Raw genomic sequence first — 19,356 nt, 5'->3', positions numbered from 1 at the left:
GTTCCGTGCATTGGGAGAGCCTGCAATGTCGACCCCAGCACTGTCTCCGACTCTGACTGAGTCTCAGGGAAGTCTTCTACCCCTTCTGCTCTTTACTTTATTTATATGACATGGGGACATGCCATGATTTTAAGTGTGGGGTGGGAGACTTGCTCTGTTTGTATGTTGTATTATGTATAGCTGTAATGTAGTGTAGCATTAGTGTTAGGTCAAAGTCGGAACTAATTAAAAAAAAAAAACCCAAAAACAAAGTTAGAGGACTCTTCCTGATGACGGACTATGTGGACAGTACTCTTGAGGGAAGTAGTCCATGTAGAAATTTTTTTTATTTTATTTTCTTCTTTTAGGTAGTGTAGTACCTCCCCCTTGGTTTTTCTTTTGACCATGGTTCTTTTCCAAGGGTTTTCTTTAACCGGGTTAGGTAGATTTTTCTTTTTAGTTTTAGGATTAGATGGGTGAAGGTCAGAATGTAACCCCAAATGTGCACACTTGCAAAAAGAACTTGAGAGTGTGACGTCTAAGCTTGTTTGTGGACTCATAATATATGCCTTAATTTTGCACATCTTGTCTTGCTTGAACACTCGTATGATTGTGTTGATGAACTGATTCGGAATGAGTTACATGCTAGTGTGTGTGAGTTGTTACCTGCATCCTATGCTTGCATATGATACCTAGAACTTGCCCTGTGTGTGTGCAAAGCGAAATAGAAGTCGTTTGGTTTTAGAGATGATTGAGGCATTTCTTTGTGCAACCCTCTATACTTGAGAATCCACCTGTGCATATTACCATAGTTAACCCCTTTGAGCCTGAAGCCTGTTCTTTGATAACCCTATAATGATCTAAATCGCTGTGTTTGAATATGCTTAATTGTTTGAACCTTTACCTCCTAGAAGCACTTGAATCACTAAAGAATATACAAAAGTCAAAGTGTGGGGTGAGAGAGAGTTAGTAAAAAAAGGGAATCAAGAATGAAGGTTTTGATTGGTGAACTGGCAGTGTACAATAAATCTCTGGAAAAAAAAAAGAGAAGAAGCCAGTTGTACCTAAAGAAAAATGGGGGTCACAAGTGAAACAAAATGTGAAATAATGATTGGGTTGAACATAAAGGTGAAATAAAAGGAAGTGTGTATTAAAAGTGCTTAGGGAGGTTAGTCACTATATCCAAATATATCCTACCCGTCCCTTAACCTACATTACAACCTATAAAGACCTCTTGATCTTTGACTGAATGGCTCGATTAGTAGAGTATTACACTAGGGGCGAGCTTATGGTGTGTCTGTGTGGCATGTGAATGCTCTTTGCTGAGAGTGAGTGAATTCTTTCTATATATGGTTCCTTGTTGTTGAATTTTATGTGTGTGGAACTTCTCTCAGATTTTGTTTATGCAAGGGCATGTGACTCAGGAAGAAAAAGTGAGTCTTCACTTCTGTTAGAGTAATTAGAGTGAGCACAAATGTGTCTTGGCATGAGAGTCTGCATTTGAGATATGATTGTGCACTGCTTAGGTCGATCATTGATAATAGCAGGTGTGACATAAATTGGGGCAATGCATTGAACAGTTAGGCCTAGAAGTGTGGTTTAGTTTGCTCGAGGACGAGCAAAGGTTTAAGTGTGGGGTGTTGATAATAGGTGAATTTGACTATAATCACACCTTAAATAATCACCTTCTTGTGTAGTTTTAATGCTAAAAGTGATAACAAAATGCTCTTATTAGTGCTTTTCATGATTTGCAGGTGATATATGTATAAGGAAGGCTAAGGAGCAGTTTTGGAGTCAAAATTGGAGAAAAGAGGCCAAATGTGTAAATTCCCAATGAAGCTACGCCCTGCCAGCCTTAGGATTCAGAAAAATGGTTTGGCCGCGGTTCTGCCGCGGTCAGCTTCAGAACTTTAGAGATTCAGAGAGGGTGATTGGCCGCGGTTCTACCGCGACCGCGGCAGGCGCAGAAAAGTTCAAGGGTCAAAGTGTCAAATACGGGATTTTTAGACCTAAACCCTATTTAAAATATTAGACTTCGCCCAAGAGAATTATTATTGATTTTTAGGGTTTCTTAGCAAGGAAAACCATTGTGAGAGAATACTCAAAACATCTTTCTTCTTTACTTTTGATTTTTATGATGAATTCTATCTTAGTTTATTTTCCCATAGCCATGAGTAGCTAAATTCCTTGTCTAAGGTTTTGATGGAACCTATTGGGTGATGAACTTCTTGTTTATGTGAATACAAATTGCTAGTTTAATCTCTATTTGTTCAACTTCGTGTTTGTTGTAGTTAATTGACAGGATCCTCAATTAGCTATGCCTATTTAGTGTGCATAACTTGGAAAAGAGTGCATATTTAGGGTATTGTTGAACAACACCACTCCTAGATTATTAGAGGAATCTATAACTGCGGGTTTAAAGGCGGGATTAGGAATAACGAAGCCTTGGGTGTAATCTAAAGTGAATCGTGCTAAATAAAGTAAGCTAGTGTATCTCGGGAGAGTGCAATAATAAATTACTGTGATTACTCGGGAGAGATTTGCGGTAAGATTAGCGTTCATGATTGATAGAGATGTGTTGGTAAATTTGTATGAGCATAAACAGAAGGGATTCCATCAATAGGGAAAATCATTGCCTTAACTTTTTATCATAATTGTTTACAACCTTATTAGTTTAGTTTACAGCTATTTAGTTACTTGCAAGCGTAGTTGTTAAATAACATTCAACTGAGATTTGAATATTTGGGAAGCTGGTTCTGAAGAATTAGTGGGTCTGAAGATAGTGGTTGATAGGTTAACTCTCTGTGGATTCGACCCTGGGCGTAATACTCGAGTTATATTTGCAACGTCCGCAGAGTCCTTTTTATAAGGCATAGTTGGGCGTGATCAAATTACGCACGTGACGTTAAGGCCATGGCTGCAACCCCAGCCGACGTGAAAGAGTACCCCAATTCCTATGTTTTCGTTGTGGACATGCCAGGGTTGAAATCCGGAGATATTAAAGTTCAGGTGGAAGATGACAATGTGCTGCTGATCAGTGGAGAAAGGAAGAGAGAATAAGAGAAAGAAGGGGCTAAGTATATTAGAATGGAGAGAAGGATTGGGAAATTCATGAGGAAATTACTCTGCCGGAGAATGCGAATACTGATGCCATTTCTGCTGTTTGTCAAGATGGAGTTTTGACTGTGACTGTCCAGAAATTGCCTCCACCTGAGCCTAAGAAACTTAAAACTATCGAGGTTAAAATTGCATGAGATATCGGACTAGTTAATACTCTATTTTTTGGACATGGGAATTGGAAGTGCTCTGTTTTGATGCTTGACATATGACGTTGGAGTAATAAAGACGGTAGGTATCTAGGAGTGGTGATCTTTCTCTCTGTGTCATCTTTACATTTTCTATGTTTTATTAAGTACTAGTCTCTGACGTGTGTTCCATATCAATTGATACAAAATTTTTAAAACGATATAAATAATATTAAAACTTGTCTGAAAATTTGAAAGGAAAAAGCATAAGCTGAAATTGATGAATATATAGTCAACCTATTTGAATGACTCGATGTCAATATTATATTTTGTTGTTGTGGACACTAAACTATAGTGGTAGAACTTTTTCATATGCAGTCCTTCTAATATATTACATATTCAGCTTCACAATTTTCATAAATTTTGTTATTTTATCAATACATAGTTTTAATGTAATTATAAACAACGTTGCAAGTACTTCACGTTTTGAAGTTTGTGCCTTGTCTTTTAGAAGTTGTAGCCTCTTTTGACAGCCGCATACATATCAAGAAGTTATCGAATGAAAGTACTCTGTCCGTCCATTTTTTAAAAAGTTATCGCATCACGGAAAATATCAATTACAATGCTTTTAAAAGGATTTCTCACATTAATTCGGCTTGACTTCAAGTTAGCTAGTCTTTTCATCTTTACCTTATGCATCGTGTATCCAATTTTTGTGCTCAACTTTTTTTTTTTTTTTTAAAGCACGTGACATGAAGCTTCTAATTTTGCCGTTGATTCTAGACCTAATAGATATATTGAAAAATGACTTTTTTTCACTATTCCTTATTTTATTCCGAGATTTTCTTAACTATTTAATTTTTCGAAATATTAATATATGCGGTTAATTGCTAGAATTTCTTTTAAACAAAATCTTTCATCTTTTCTTTCTTTTTATCTAAAGATATTCTCCAGTTTCATCTCATTGAATTAAAATACTTATAATTTAACTCTATAAACAGAGATAAATCCTAAGCTAAACTGATTTATCAGAAGGAAATGATTATCCTAAACTGATTTATCAGAAAGAAATGATTATCCCAAGCAAGTGTTAAACAAAAATAACCCATAGTCTTTGAATGTTTATCGCGGAGAAAAGGAAAAAAATATAGCTCTAGTAATGGAACCAGTCGTTTTCATAATTAGTCCGGAAAGCAAAGCGTAAATTTATATCCAAAGGAGAAAAGAAAAAAAGAAACAAAACAAACAAAATAAAATATGATAATCAAGAATGACTGGATCATATATAAGATCGCACGCGTATAAATTATAGTCTATATATATAGAGAGAGAGTGAGTGAGTTTCCTTTAAAGACCGGCACAATGAGACTTCCTTTGATCACATATATGGTGAAGATAACAGTAATAACTGGTTAATAAGGGGAAAAAAATTAATCGGAGAGCAATAAAGCAGCCCACCATAAATTCACTGAGATTTCTTTACATGGGCGTTGTAATTGGAGTTGAGCAAAATTAAAAAATAAAATAAAATAGAAAGAGCATGTTCTTCCTGGGAAAAGGGAGTTACTAACAAAGATGAGAAAATAAAGAAAATGATGAAGTAATTTGACACTTTGGTGTCTTCTTTATAGTGTAGTAAAGTATGAGTAAAGACTATGCATAAAGGTTAGTATTATAACCGGTAAAAGCTCATAGGACAAACAGATAAAAGTTCAAATGCGAAACAATGCAATTGATTTTTTTTTCATTTATTTTAATTTAATAGAAGGCAGTTTCTTACTCATAGGAAAAATTATATCGTCACTTAGTTTTTAATGGGTATATTTGTAAATCAATTTTTAACTTCGGGTCTTCCCACTTTTAGTATAATATGATATGATATGTTATGATGAAGGAACTAAATGTGTAGGTATGCTATCTATTGTACAGTGCAAGTAAAATGCTACTAATATCCAGTTTTGTTTCATCTGCTATTAATATATTCAATATATTGTTAACCCAAATGTGCCTCCGGCCCAAGCTAATAAAGGAAAGTAGCAGGTCCATTAAGAGAGGCGGCCCAATTTACTTGTACTCTTTGTATTTTAGGATGTAGATATTTTTTCTATCTTTGAGTTCAATAAAAAAATGTATGTACAGGCCCACATGAACAATGAATAAGTTAGATTGGTCAAAATGAAAGAGACCGACTCATTACTCGTCTTCATTTCTCTCTTTCTCCTCTCTATCATCTAGGGTTCCTTTCTCCCCGAATCCTCTATAGCTCGCACAGAATTCAGATTAACATGGTATCATAGCAGGAATCTCGATTCCTATAGTTATAAGATTCACTCTGATGGTATTTTTCTTCAAAAACACTGTCAATTTTGGTACTGTTCGATACCCACGGCGGAACTGGCGACTTCGATTCTAGCCGATGAAAAATGGGGATTTCCTCATTCCTGACTTCGGACAGCTTACTCCGGCAGAAATTTTCGATTACTCAATGTTTTCGATGATTTCGTGGGTACAATGTTTTCTAGAATTTGCGTGTCTTTAAGACCTTAGTTCTTCGGGTTCTAAAAGAAGGCTGGTAACATCTTTCTGGACTATATTGTTCAAGTTTTTTTAGATTTTACCTAGCATGCACCTAGTGTTTTGTCAACATATATTTTGCTTGAAAGTTTAGAGTGTACCTATTCATTTATCTCTAGTTTTTTTTTGCTATTGTTGTACTTCATACTATGGGTAGCCTCACGGACAACGCCGAACCTTCATCTACTACCAACGGTTTTGATCCGTTTACCCTAGACCCTTCTCACCGTTTCTATATCCATCCATCTGACAAGCCTGGCAGTCAATTAGTGTATGTGCCGTTTAATGGATGTGGTTTTGCTCTTTGGCATAGTAGTATGCGCACCTCTCTCTTTGCAAAGAATAAACTTAGTATATTGGATGGGAGAGTTTCACAACCCTCCCCTGAATCACCTTATTTTCCATATTGGGAACGGTATAAACCCTTGGATCCTAGATACTGGTGCGACTAATCACATGACACCACATAAAAATCACATGACACCACATAAGCACCTTATATTCAATGTGCAACCTTTGATTAAACCTTTTCTATTAACTCTACCTAATGGATATAAAGTTAAAGTTATATCAACTGGATCATTGCATCTTAGGTATGATATAATTTTACTCAATTTCTTCTATTACCATCCTTTCACTTTAACTTGATATCTGTCCACCAACTTATATCTCAACTGGATTGTTCAACACTTTTCACCAAATTATTTTGTTCTTTACAGGGCCAGTCTCTGAAGAGGCCCGTGAAAATTGGTAAGGCTGTAGGCAGGCTCTACTACCTCTATCCAGATGCAGACCTGTTCCCTAAGTCATCCACTTCTATGTCTCACCGTTCTCCTTGTAATAGTTTACCTGTTTCTAAGTTTGATGCTAGTATTCCTACTTGTAATCAATCTTCTACACTTGTTTCATTACCAGTATCTTCTGATAAGTCCAATCAACTTAGTCATCATGTTGCAAATGTTTCAACTTGTAATCTACCGTCTTCTATCAATAAAATGGACTTATTTTGGCATTATAGATTAGGGCACATGCCTTTTAATAGAATGAGATCTGTATTATATTTGTCTGATAAAGTATCATCTAAACAGTCTTTTATCTATCCTATATGTCCAATGGCCAAACAACAGAGATTACCTTTCTCTGATTGTATTATACACTCTTCTGCCCCTTTCTAGTTAATTCACATCGATATTTGGGGTCCATACAACACTAGAACATATAATATTTTTAGATATTTCCTAACATTAGTTGATGATCATACAAGAGTCACTTGGACTCATCTTTTATCTTTTAAGAGCAATGCCTTATCTATTCTTAATGCTTTTGTCAACACGGTTAGGGTACAATTTCAATCATCTGTTCAAGCTTTTAGATCTGATAATGCTTTTGAACTTGGTAGTAGTTCTGAGGCCATTATGTTCTTCTCTAGCCAAGGAATCTTACATCAAACTACAATTTTTTGCGCTCTTCAATAGAATGGAGTTGTAGAGAGAAAACACAAGTATTTGTTGGAGGTTTCTAGGGCACTCATGTTCCAATCTAACCTTCCCCTCAAATATTGGGGGAGATTGTGTATTAGCTACAACCTACCTCATAAACAGAATGCCCTCAGCTGTACTTCAGAATGTTTCTCCCTATGAGAAACTTCATCACACTACCCCAACTTATGACTATCGGAAATCTTTTGGTTGCTTATGTTTTGCCACTTCTCCTAAGTTTGGTAGAGATAAGTTTCAATCCAGGTCTATCACTTCTATTTTTTTGGGGTACCCCTGTGGTAAAAAGGGCTACAAACTCCTCAACCTTAACAATCATGTCATATTTTTCTCAAGGAATGTAGTGTTTCATGAGCATGTCTTTCCTTATAAATCCACTTCTCCTTTTATGTTCCCCTCTCCCTTGCTTGTATTTTCCTACAGAGGTCATCTGGACCTGTTTCAATCATGGGAGGTCTGTTAGAGGCCTGTTTGCTGGACTCTCCAAAATGCTCGGGTGTATAGACCCTTCTAGTCCTAGTCATCCCTTGTGCAGCACCAGATTCCCCCATCTTGGTTTTTCCTTTTCTTCTAGCTTCGGCCATATAATCCCATGGTATAACCTCGGTGCTGAAAGGCAGTGTGGTTGATACTGTCGCTGTAAATGGTGTGGCTACTTTCACCTCAAATGGAATAGGTGCAACCGCAGGGGGTGCTACCTCAACTTCAAATGGGACTGATGTTATTACCTCGACCTCCACTGGCGGCTCCACCTGCACTATAATGGGGTTGAGGGTGACTGCGGGTTTCTTGGGGTCGTCACCCTCTTTGATAAGTCCGATTGATCCCTCCGGATCCCATTCTTCATCCATCTCTATCACATTGACACCTTCACCCTTGTGATCTGGGAGGGGGTTATTGCGGACATTAGGCGTAGCCTCCTTTGCCTGGATGATCTTGTTGTCAATCAAAGCTTGGATTTTGTCCTTCAATGTGCGGCATTCATCGATGGTGTACCCATTCATGCCCGAATGGTATGCACAAGTTTTATTTGGGTTAACCCATTGGCATGAGTTCTCCGTGGCCACAGCAGGGATGGGAGTGACGTAACCAACAACCTTCAACCTTTCATATAGCTGGTTTATAGGTTCAGCAATGGCAGTGTATTGTTTGGGTGGTCTGCGGTCAAAATTAGGTCGCGGTCTTGGGTAGTTTTGACGAGGTGGAGGTGACTGAAACTGAGATGGTTGGGAATTGTAGGTGTGATAGGCAGTGGCTAGTTGGGAATATCTGGGGATGAGGGTTGATATGTAGGTGGAGGTGACAGTTGATATGTGGGTGGAGGTGCTTGATGTGTGGGTGGAGGTGCTTGATATGCAAGTAGGGAGGTTCGGTATACGAATGGAGTTTTTGGTCCTTGGGCGACCATTACTGCTCCCACGTCCTTCTTCTTAGATATACCCCCTGACTGCCATGCTTTATTAGTGGTCTGCAATGCCTCAAAGTTCGTTACCATCCCGCTCTTGATGCCTTCTTTGATCCTTTCACCAAGTTTGATGATATCAGAGAACTTATGGTTTTCAATAACCATCAACCTTTCATAGTATTGCGGATCCTGTGCTTTGACAAAGAGCTTGTTCATCTGTTCCTCGTCCAATGCTGGCCTGACTTTGCCGCTTCTGACCTCCAACGAGTAGCATACTCGCGGAAAGTCTCGGTGGGCTTCTTCTTGAGGTTTTGAATGTAGAAGACATCTGGTGTATTCTTTGTGTTGAACCTGAATCGGTCCATGAAATCAGACGCCATACTCACCCAGTTAGACCATTTTTTAGGATCCTGGCTGATGTACCAGGACAAGGCATCTCCCGTAAGACTCCTCATAAAAACATTCATCCGGATCTTTTCATCTTTTCCGACCCCGACAAGCTTGTCACAATAGGTCCTTAGATGAACCTTGGGATCACCTGTATCGTCAAACATCTCAAACTTGGGAGGTTTGTAACCCTCTGGCAGTTCTACATCCGGCTGTATGCATAGGTCTTCATAGTTCAGACCTTCTATCCCCTTGCCTCCTTCTACGCCTTGAACTCGGGTGGTCAACTTCTTGAGCTCCTCGGCCAGGTTCTTAATGAGCATCTCCTTCTCAACAGATTCCGGTGCATAGGAGATGGGTTGAGTGGAGTGAGGTAGGGTCTCCACATATATAGGGTTGTTTTGGTGACCTGGAATCTGAGTATAGTGGTGATCATTGGTGGAATTCTGGGGTTCAGGAATGACTGGTGGAGTATTTTGTGGAGTATGGTAGGTGTTTGGCTGGTATTGTGGTGGGATAGTTTGATTTTACGGTGGAGTTGTGTAATGGTGGGTTATGGGAGGGTTTTTTGGGCGCTTGTTGGGTGTGTTTTGAGGTGGTGCGGGGTTCTGAGTGTTTGGATGACTGATGTCTGGGACGATAAGTGAGGAGGACAGGTTTGCCATATTCCGGACATGCTCAAGCTCACCCTGGAGTTCCAGTATTTTCTGTACGAGCCGTGAAACTGCTTCATTTGGGGCCTGAGTACCCCGACCATCAGAAGTTTCTGCATGTTCAACCTGTGTGTTGTTTTCCTTTCTGGCGCCGTTCAAATCTTCCATTTTTTCTTTTCCCTTGCCTTTTGGTGGACTAGGAGGAGGAGAAGGTGGAGGGCCCCTGGATCTTGTGTGATAAGCTAATGATGCTAGTGTGCACGAACCAACTTTTGGGGTATGGGAATAATCATAAGAAAGAAAGAAAAACAAAAGGTAGCCAAGTCAGTAATGATTCAGGAAAGTTTGTAGTATTTAAACACATATTGCGGGAATATAAATTCGCGTCCTAATTTAGGAGCCCCGTTGTGCCCGAGGTAGGCCTAGCGACAAATAGATTTGGAGAAACTTAGTGCCAATAATTGCCTCATTTCATTAATGTAAAAATAGACGCCCCAAAACGATACTAAATAAGATAATGTCACTAATGGCACTTGGCCTTAAAACATTTAGAAAGCAAGTAAACCTAATCTATTTGGTCCCAGAAGGACCCTCTCCAGACTGGATACTCTTGTCGATCAATTCCACCAGTTCGCGCAGGTTCAGCAGTAAGAATTCCCTTGCCAAATGCCCTCCTTCGTTTCCCTCAGCGTTCTGGCAACCGGTGACTCTCTTTCTCATTTTTCCTTCCAATTCCATCAGACTATACTCCAAATATTCTAGCCTTTAAAAAAAACTTAACAGCCATCTCTTTCCACTCATTGATCATTTCCATGTCGGCCTTATGCTGCTCCATATGCTCAGCTTCAGACTCGCGAACTCTTTTGCGCAATTTGTTGTATTTCACTTGTGCTTCGGCAACTTCGTCTATAACCCTGTTCCCCAGAACAACTCTTGGCTCGAATATTCCCCCTATGTTATCATCTAACCATGAGGGGTAGAAGTATGGATGACCAGCTTGATATCGATCTGGCTCAATAGTATCCTTTTATGTGATAATTTTCAAGCGCCACTTGTGTTGTGCTTCATTTTTGTATGGAATGGCGTCACCCTAAAAATCGGCTATGAAGTGACTCATCTTAGCGACTCGTGGTATGACTTGTCTCCTGCCTGCCTGTCTCATAACCCTGAGGGGAGCGTAAGGGTATATGCCCCTTAACCCAATCAGTACCAAATGGGGAACATCCCTGGATGTGACGATGAACTCGTCGGTAGGGAACCATTCGAACATCCATTGAACCTGGTCCTCAGTCAGATCATTGAAAAACTGCACCCATCCTATAGCGTCCTTTGGTTGAGCAAACATGTCTGGAATATATGTCATTTTCTTGGGATGGTGGAGGCTATATGATCATTCCACGGTCTTCGTGGAAACTCTTGACGGTATTGACCCCTTTGGAGATGTTCTAACAACCAAACCTACAACAGCAGATTGCAACCCTCGAAGTATTTGTACCCCTTCTGACAGTGCCCTAAGGCCCGATATATATCTGCAATGATCATAGGGGCAATGGTATACGTCTGCCCCTCGATCCCGTCCATCAAAGTTTTGGTCACCACGGCCAGTCTGGTATGGATTCTGTCCCCTTGGATCGGGAACACTAGCATACCCAAGAAACACAGAATGAACACAAAGACCCTACGATAAATCCAACCTAAGGAGGTGATGGAGAATTCATCATCGAAGATACGATAAGACCAGCTGTGACCGTATCGCTCATACAGGAAGTCGAAAGGCATGTAAGAGTTTTTCAGGCACTCCAGGTCATCATTCTTCTTTAACCCCATCATTTCAAAAATCCCCTAGTGGTGTGGTTTTCTGGTGCCAATAAATCAGGGCTATCCCAAGGTAGCCCAGCAAATCCCCCTATTTCTTCCAAAAGAGGGGTCATTTCTATGTTTTCGAAGCGGAACACAACCCTTTCTTTTTTCCAAAACATGGTGGCAGCCTCGATCAACATTTTATTTGGCTGAAGATCCAACAAAGAAGGAAAATTTCCTATGACTCATTTCACCTGATTTTGGTCACTTGAAGGAAGATCCCTCCACCAATCTAGAAAAAGTGAAGGTATGCTATCGACCATGCCGAACCAGGGGACTTCGTGCCTAATTTTCTGCAAAACAAAAGATGGTTAGGCCCTTTCCCCCTCCAGGTGCGTCTATTTATACAACAATGATTAGCATATTGGCACTTACTTCTCCAAATTAATGCACACAATCGTGGTTGCGTCCATTGGGATTATGAAAAACCCGATGGACTTTTAGGTGAGGCTTGTCTTAAAGGGTTATTATGCGGACAACATATTAACCTGGCTAGGTTTGACCATGATGCATGTACAATTTATCAGAGTAAGGTTGCTATAGAGGTCTAGACTAGGACCCTCAAGCAGACAACTTGAGGAGGAAAGGCACGGAACCGTCGAACGCACCGCTGATTGACTAGTTTTACCGCAAATACGCGTTTTCGAATTTAAAGGGGTGATATATAGGAAGAGCGCAAACACTCATCAAGCGTTGCTATAAGATTAATTACGCACGAGTGGTTGAGCATGATTTATGCAACAATAAATAGCATGTTGTCAAGTATTTGCATGTTAAAAAATAATAAATGGGGTATTTAAATAATTAAAAGACAGTGACGAAAAAGAAAACAAAGAGACAAGTCAGTTTCAGGAAATAAAAGAAATCATAAATGCTTGAAAATAAGCAATTAAATCTAAATAAGGGGGAAGGGAAAGGTTGTATCAACAAAATAAAGCATGCTTGAGACTAATTCACAAAAACAAGTTCGTTATGGTAAGAGCCTAAAATATCCCCAGTAGAGTCTCCATGTTGTCGCGACCCTTTTTTCCTCGCGGAGTCCGGGTTTTGACATTCATTGGGATCAACTCATTTCCTTTTGGGAATTGGATATTTGAATTTGATGAGTCGCCACCTAACGGATTTAAGGTGTGTTAGGGCACCCAAAGCAAGTGACTCATAAAACCGGTTTGCATTACCAGAGACTTGGGTAAGGGCTCGAAATAACCTTGAGAAAAAGGTGTTAGGAACCCCTCGTGGTCCACAATGGTGAGTCCCGGCCGAACTCAAATTATGTGAATTAGTCATTTAATAGATAGGAAGTCTAAGTACACATATGCAAATACAGGAAATTTAACAGATAGGCAGTCTAAGCACACATATGTAAATAAGGTGAGGGAAGTCCTAGGTTTGTTAGCCTATAGGATCACATCTGTACAATACCCAGTAAGCCTTCCTCAACTAGAGGGGTTACACGTGGCAATAGCGCACAGGTCATCATATCCTTTACTACCCAATTTCCCTCCCCTTGGTCATAGCCTAAAGTGTTCTAGTAACCTTAAGATGTATCCTATGCGTGCACTACCCGTCCCTTTACTTATATAGTCCCGGAGGTATTTAGGACTTCTAGTTAAGGTAGATCTAGACTCTCCTACAGTAATTAAAAGGAGAAAACTCTAGGCGACAAATAAAACACGTAGGACTGGACCAAGGATAGAACAGTTAAAAGGCTCACATTTTACCTCCACAACTAGAGCAAGCAAGTGCACGTCTCAAACAGCAGATTTTATATATTTTCAGAGAGGTCCTAGAACAGGATATCTAGGTGAGCATGACAAGCAGATAATATGCATTATTGCGTTAAAGGCCTAATTAGTTTGCCTGCTGATTTAAAAAAAACCTATTGAATCTGGGCAGTCACAAGTAAGCAAAGCATAGTTTCACAGTTTATTAGACCTTGATTGCCTATAGGCTTGCCTAGGCGTGGATCCACGGTAACATGTCATCTAGACATTAAAAAAGACCATAATTCTGAATTAGTAATTGGGAGACAATTTTTTTATTTATTGAACCTATATGTTGTCTAGGTGCTGAAGAATGATCACGGGCGTTACAGAACTGGTTTTACATTTTCATCTCTACGAGCATGATGTCTAAGTGTTGAAATTTTTTATTGGTAATTATATTATATTTTATTTCATCAAAATTTTAGTTGCAACCATCGCAAAACTGGAAAGCAGCAGTTTGGACATAAGTCCCAAACTTACTGCATATCATCTCTACACAGTCTCATCTACATAGCTTTATTGCCTATGGATAAAAGTTCAAATATTTCATATATCTATCCAATCTTCTAACTCTGCGAGATCTAACATGAATTTCTCTTATCAATTGCTTAATCACTTGATCTGTAGATCTTCTGTTATCCTTGAAAATTCTTGCATTCCTTTCCTGCCATAAGTGATATACTCCACCAGCTAGTGTCATCCTATATACCTTATGTTGGGCAGTCTTCCCAGTAGCATTCTCTATGGCCCATTGCACTTCATGCTACCAGTTCCACGCTTCTCTTCTTATACTTCGCCAAGGTAGGAGCTTTGACCACACCTGTTTAGCATATATACACTCAAATAGTAGATGATCGATATCTTCATTCTCCTATTTACATAGCACACATTCCATATCATCTAAATTAGCCCAGCATGCAATCCTCTTCTTAGTTTGTAGTCTTCTGTGAAGAGCCAAGAATAAAATGAATGTCCATTTAGGCTGCCCAGTATTGTTGCATATCAATCTTCTCCAAGGAACTTTCTGAAATTCCCACGACAGGCTCCATATATGTCCTTTATTGAGTACTTGGTCATAGCTGCTACATCTGTTTCATTGAGACCTATCTGTTCAAACATGCTTTTTTTGCTTTAATGATCTTCTGTACCACCCATGAAGCTTGAGTATTTTTAGTATCCCATACTTACCTTGTCTTGGTATAGTAAGAGTGAATCCATTTTACCCACAAATAATCTTTCTTTTTGTGTATGTTCCATAGGAGTTTGCCAATAGTAGCCCAGTTCCATACATAGATGTCTAATATATTTAGACCCCCAGCAGCTTTAGGAAGACATAGCCTATCCCATGCAATCAGTGCTTTCTTGCTAAGATCACTTCCTCCAGTCCATAGAAAGCTTCTGCAGGTAGCTTCTATCATCTGAGCAACCTTTCTTGGAAGTACAAACACCTGTGACCAATAGACTTGAATAAAGTACAACACAAATTTCACAAGCTGGATTCTTCTAGCATATGATAAGTATCTAGTGGTCCATGATTTGATTCTAGCCAGCATCTTATCTATTAGAGGTTTGCACTGAATAATAGACAACCTTTTTATACTCAAGGGAATTCCTAAGTATCTAAAAGGTAGTTCCCCCTTGCCAAATTGGATAGTCTATAGAATCAACTGTTGGATATCCTGTTGGACACCACCAAAGTACACTGAACTTTTCTCAGCATTGGCAATCAATCCAGACACCTGTGAAAATTTTTGGAAGCACTGGATCAGCATAGTGACAGACTCCAGTTCACCTTTGAAGAATAATAAAAGATCATCTGCAAATCCAAGCTGTATAATCTGCAGCTTCTTGCATCTTGGATTACATTTGAACCTTTTGTCCTCACAGACACCCTTCAAACTTCTACTAAAATATTCCATAGCAAGCATAAATAAGAAGGGGGAGAGAGGGTCTCCTTGCCTTAGACCTTTCTTAGCTAGAAATGGTGGCAGTCGCTCTCCATTGAGTAGAATTGAATAGGATACAGTTGAAATGCAGCACATAATCCATCTGATAAATTTTGTTGGGAAGTTGAGGCATTGTAGGATTTGCTTAACATATGGCCGTTCTACTGAGTCATAAGCCTTCCTCGTATCTATTTTTAGCATGCATCTAGGAGTGATACCTTTCCTTCCATACTCAAAATGATATTGCCTGTGATTAATCTACCTGGGACAAAGGCTGATTGACTTTTGTGCACAAGACTGTCCATCATCCCCTGCATCCTAGTAGTAAGGATTTTAGAAATCAGCTTATATAGCATAGTGCAACATGCTATTGGTCTGAATTTTGATATTCTTGTGGGGTTCTTAATCTTTGGGATTAATATTATTGTTGTACAGTTATAGCTTTGTATATATCTCCATTAATGAAGAACTGGAGGACAACTTCAGTAACCTTACTTCCAATCACACCCCAAGCTTTCTTGAAAAAGAGTGCATTAAATCCATCACATCCGGGAGCTTTATGATCATTAATACTCATAAGGGCTTGAAATACTTCATCTTGAGTTACCTGTGATACTAGCTGCAGTTGTTGATGTCTATTGAGCACATTTCCACGTTTCATGACCTCAGGATCTATTACTGAAAGCTGGGCAACATCACTCTCTAATAGTGTTTTGTAGAAACTAGTCACTTCTGCAGCAATGTCTTCTGGTTGTTGAATAATATCTCCTTTAGAATCAATAAGGCTTGTAATTCTGTTCTGAGCCTGTCTACTCCTCAAGCTAGCAAAGAAATAAGCATTGTTCTCATCACCTAGCTCTAACCATTTGTTCCTAGATTTATGCTTTAGAATACTTTCCTCCACTAGGCTCCATTTCTCTAGTTCAATCTTCACTTCTTTCTCTTCTTCAAATAGTAGATCTGGTTCAGTGTGATGGCCCCTTTGTGTTTGGATATCTTGCAACTTCTGTCTATAGAACTCCATCTTCTCCCCTATATTCTTGAATTCTGTTTGATTTAGTTGTTTCAACTCTTTCGTCATTGCTTTTAGCTTCCACCATATGTCTTGCATGTGTTGCTTTGCTGTAGTCTTGTACCAGGTATTAGCCACCACTTTTAGGAAGTCTGTGTGATTTGCGAGGCAATTCAGGAATCTAAAAGGATTTGGACTTCTTTGCACATCATCTTGTAACTGGACACATAATGGAGTATGGTCTGAAATCCCAGGGTTTAAAATCATTACTTCAGTAATAGTAACTGTCACCAACCATTCTGCATGCACAAGAGCTCTGTCTATCTTGCTCCAGATTTGTCCATTTGACCAAGTATATTTCCTCCCTATTGCTCGTAATTCTGTCATGCCGCTAGCTTGTATAAAGTCATTGAAATCCCTTACTTCATTCTCCTGGACTGGGTGCCAAACTGCATGTCCTCTTTATCAGCTATAGCATTAAAATCCCCAAAGACTAACCATGGACTTTGGAAATACATACTAACCCCCTTCAACTCTTCCCATAACTCCTTCCTTGCCTCAATTGTATGCAAACCACAGACTGCTGTCAAGTGTAGTTTTAGGTGTAAATGAGGAATGCTAAGGATTCCATGAATAGCCTGAGAACTCATGTTAGTAACTTCAAACTCCAGTCTGTTTGGGTCCCACATAATCCATATTCTTCCTTTTGAGCTATGTGCATAGTTTGCACACCATTTTCAGTTAATTGCAATTTTTGAATTACTCTGCTAGCATTATCTTCCTTTAGTCTATTTTCTAGTATAGCTATCAGTGCTACATCATTATTTACAATGAACTTCTTTACTTCTTTTTGCTTATAAACTTTATTTACACCCCTCACATTCCAAGTTATAAGTCTCATTTACTTGGTTGTTTAGACTTAGGATCCCCATTATCCCCCTGGTAGCTACATTGCCCTTTCTCCACAGATATATCCCCTATCTCAAAGCTAAGCGGACTAAATCCATTCAACATATTAATGCCAGTATCACCCCTTATGTTTGCCATCCCACTTTTAGCTGCAGATTTTCTTTTAGCTAGTTCCCATTCTAGTAGTTGATCAGTCTCAGTATCCCCTTTCTTGCCTGCCTGTATTACATTGTCAGTTGGAACACTTTCATCCTTTTCAGTCTTGCCTGGTTCTGTTCTTCTTCTCCACTCCATCCTTGGTTTTTGTTGTTTTTGTTTTCCTTCTATAGCTATTTGGACAGCCCTGCAACTATGTCCAACCTGAAGGTAGATGTGACAATATTCAGGAACCCAATCATAGTCAATTGAATGCTCAAAAACTTTGCCCTTAGGATCCATCACCTTTAGCACAGTAGGCATCTCCTTTGTAACATCCATTTCAACCAAAAGCCTTGCATAGGAAATTCTCTCAATTTTTGAAGTACATTCATCTGCATATAGTGGTATTCCTAAGCCACTTCCTATCCTACTAAGTGAATCCATACTCCAACAATTCAATGGCAAGTTGGGCAGTTTTCCCAAATAGGGTTAGTCTGTAAAACATCCTTGCTGAAATCAAAATTAGGAGACCAAGCTTTAACAATTATAGGCTTGTTTCTTATCATATACGGTCCTGACATCAGCACAACATCCCTATCCTCCACACTGTTAAGCTTAACAACAAAATAGCCATCATTATAGAAATATATTTTTGGTTTGCTAACGAAATTCCACTGTGCAGCAATAAATCGATCCAAAACACCAATTGAAGGAGAGTCGCCCACAACATACAGTACAATTGTATGTTGCCATTTCATAGTTTCACGCTCAACCTCATCTGTGTCTAGTTCAACTATTTGTTCACCATTTTTGATCATCGGAGCAATAAATTTGAGGTTCATACCTCTAGACGCCAAATTGTTTCCAGCAAATAGGTTCACCCACTCCTTCTTCCGTGCTTCTTCTGTTTTTTTATGAATTTGAGCTTTCTTCGCTATAGCTAGCTTCATTGCTTCCGACTGTTGTACCTCCTTCCTCTGTATCACCTTTTCAACCTCGATTTTCTCTGTAATTGGAACTTTCTCCAGTAGTTTCACAGTTTGGCTTTGTTCACCTTTATTAATTGGAGTTGATCTAGCTGAATTCACTCCATGCAAAGGCGGCCATGTCTCAGTAGAGCTCTACAACTGTTCCATTAGGCTCAACAGCTTTTGCATGTCGTCGATCTTCTTCGTTTGCTCAATTACTGATTCCTTACTCGTATTTGTGATCTGGATCACTCTCTTTGGTCTCCCCCTACCCATGCCGGCAGAGGTGAACGTTAGCTCACCGTCAATGCGCGTCCGTCGTCGTTGTTTCTAGAGAGAGAAAGTTGAAATTGTTTTTATGCTTATTCCTTATAGGCACGATGGCTAGGTGACAAAACTGATTTTTATGCGTTTAAACTATAGGTGTGGTATTTGAGCGAGTGCAGCAAAAATCCGAGAAACATGATCTCTAATGCACATAGGAAAGTTGTGAACATGATTATTAAGGAACAATTGATAAATGACCGAAGAACCAGATTTTCAATGCAAGTGTGAGAATGCAGAAATTTTCTTAGAATGGAAATTTAGAACAAATAGCATAAGGAGCCTATAAACATGTTTTCCAATGCACACAACAATCCTGCAGGCATGGCTTCTAATTCATGTAGATAATCATAAAAGTCCAATGAGCATGGTCTCTAATGCATGTAGACAATCATAACGGTCATATGAGCATGGTTTCTAATGCATATAGATAATCATAACGATCCTATGAGCATGGTTTCTACCCGATTCCCATAAAAGATATATAAAAGTCCCTCCATTTTACTAATTTCCGCAATATCTGTTTACAAGAAATTATTATTACAAACTAACACTAATAATGAATTACAGAATTGGAATTGCTACAACTATAGGGAGCCTGCATATATGCCCAAAGGATAAACCTGGCAGACCAGGCCTTCAACCAATCCAAAATGTCGTAATCTCATAGTGCATCCAATAGGATCCTTGTGTG

At 39.2% G+C, this 19,356-nt stretch overlaps 1 pseudogene; it reads left to right on the top strand.

The window, feature by feature from the left end:
• LOC109231569 lies at nucleotides 2,872–3,233 on the top strand (annotated as a pseudogene).

Source organism: Nicotiana attenuata, chromosome 8 (assembly GCF_001879085.1).
Source record: "Nicotiana attenuata strain UT chromosome 8, NIATTr2, whole genome shotgun sequence".
Lineage (NCBI taxonomy): Eukaryota > Viridiplantae > Streptophyta > Magnoliopsida > Solanales > Solanaceae > Nicotiana > Nicotiana attenuata.
Note: the sequence above shows the minus strand (reverse complement) of the source record. Positions and strands in the feature narration are given on the sequence as shown.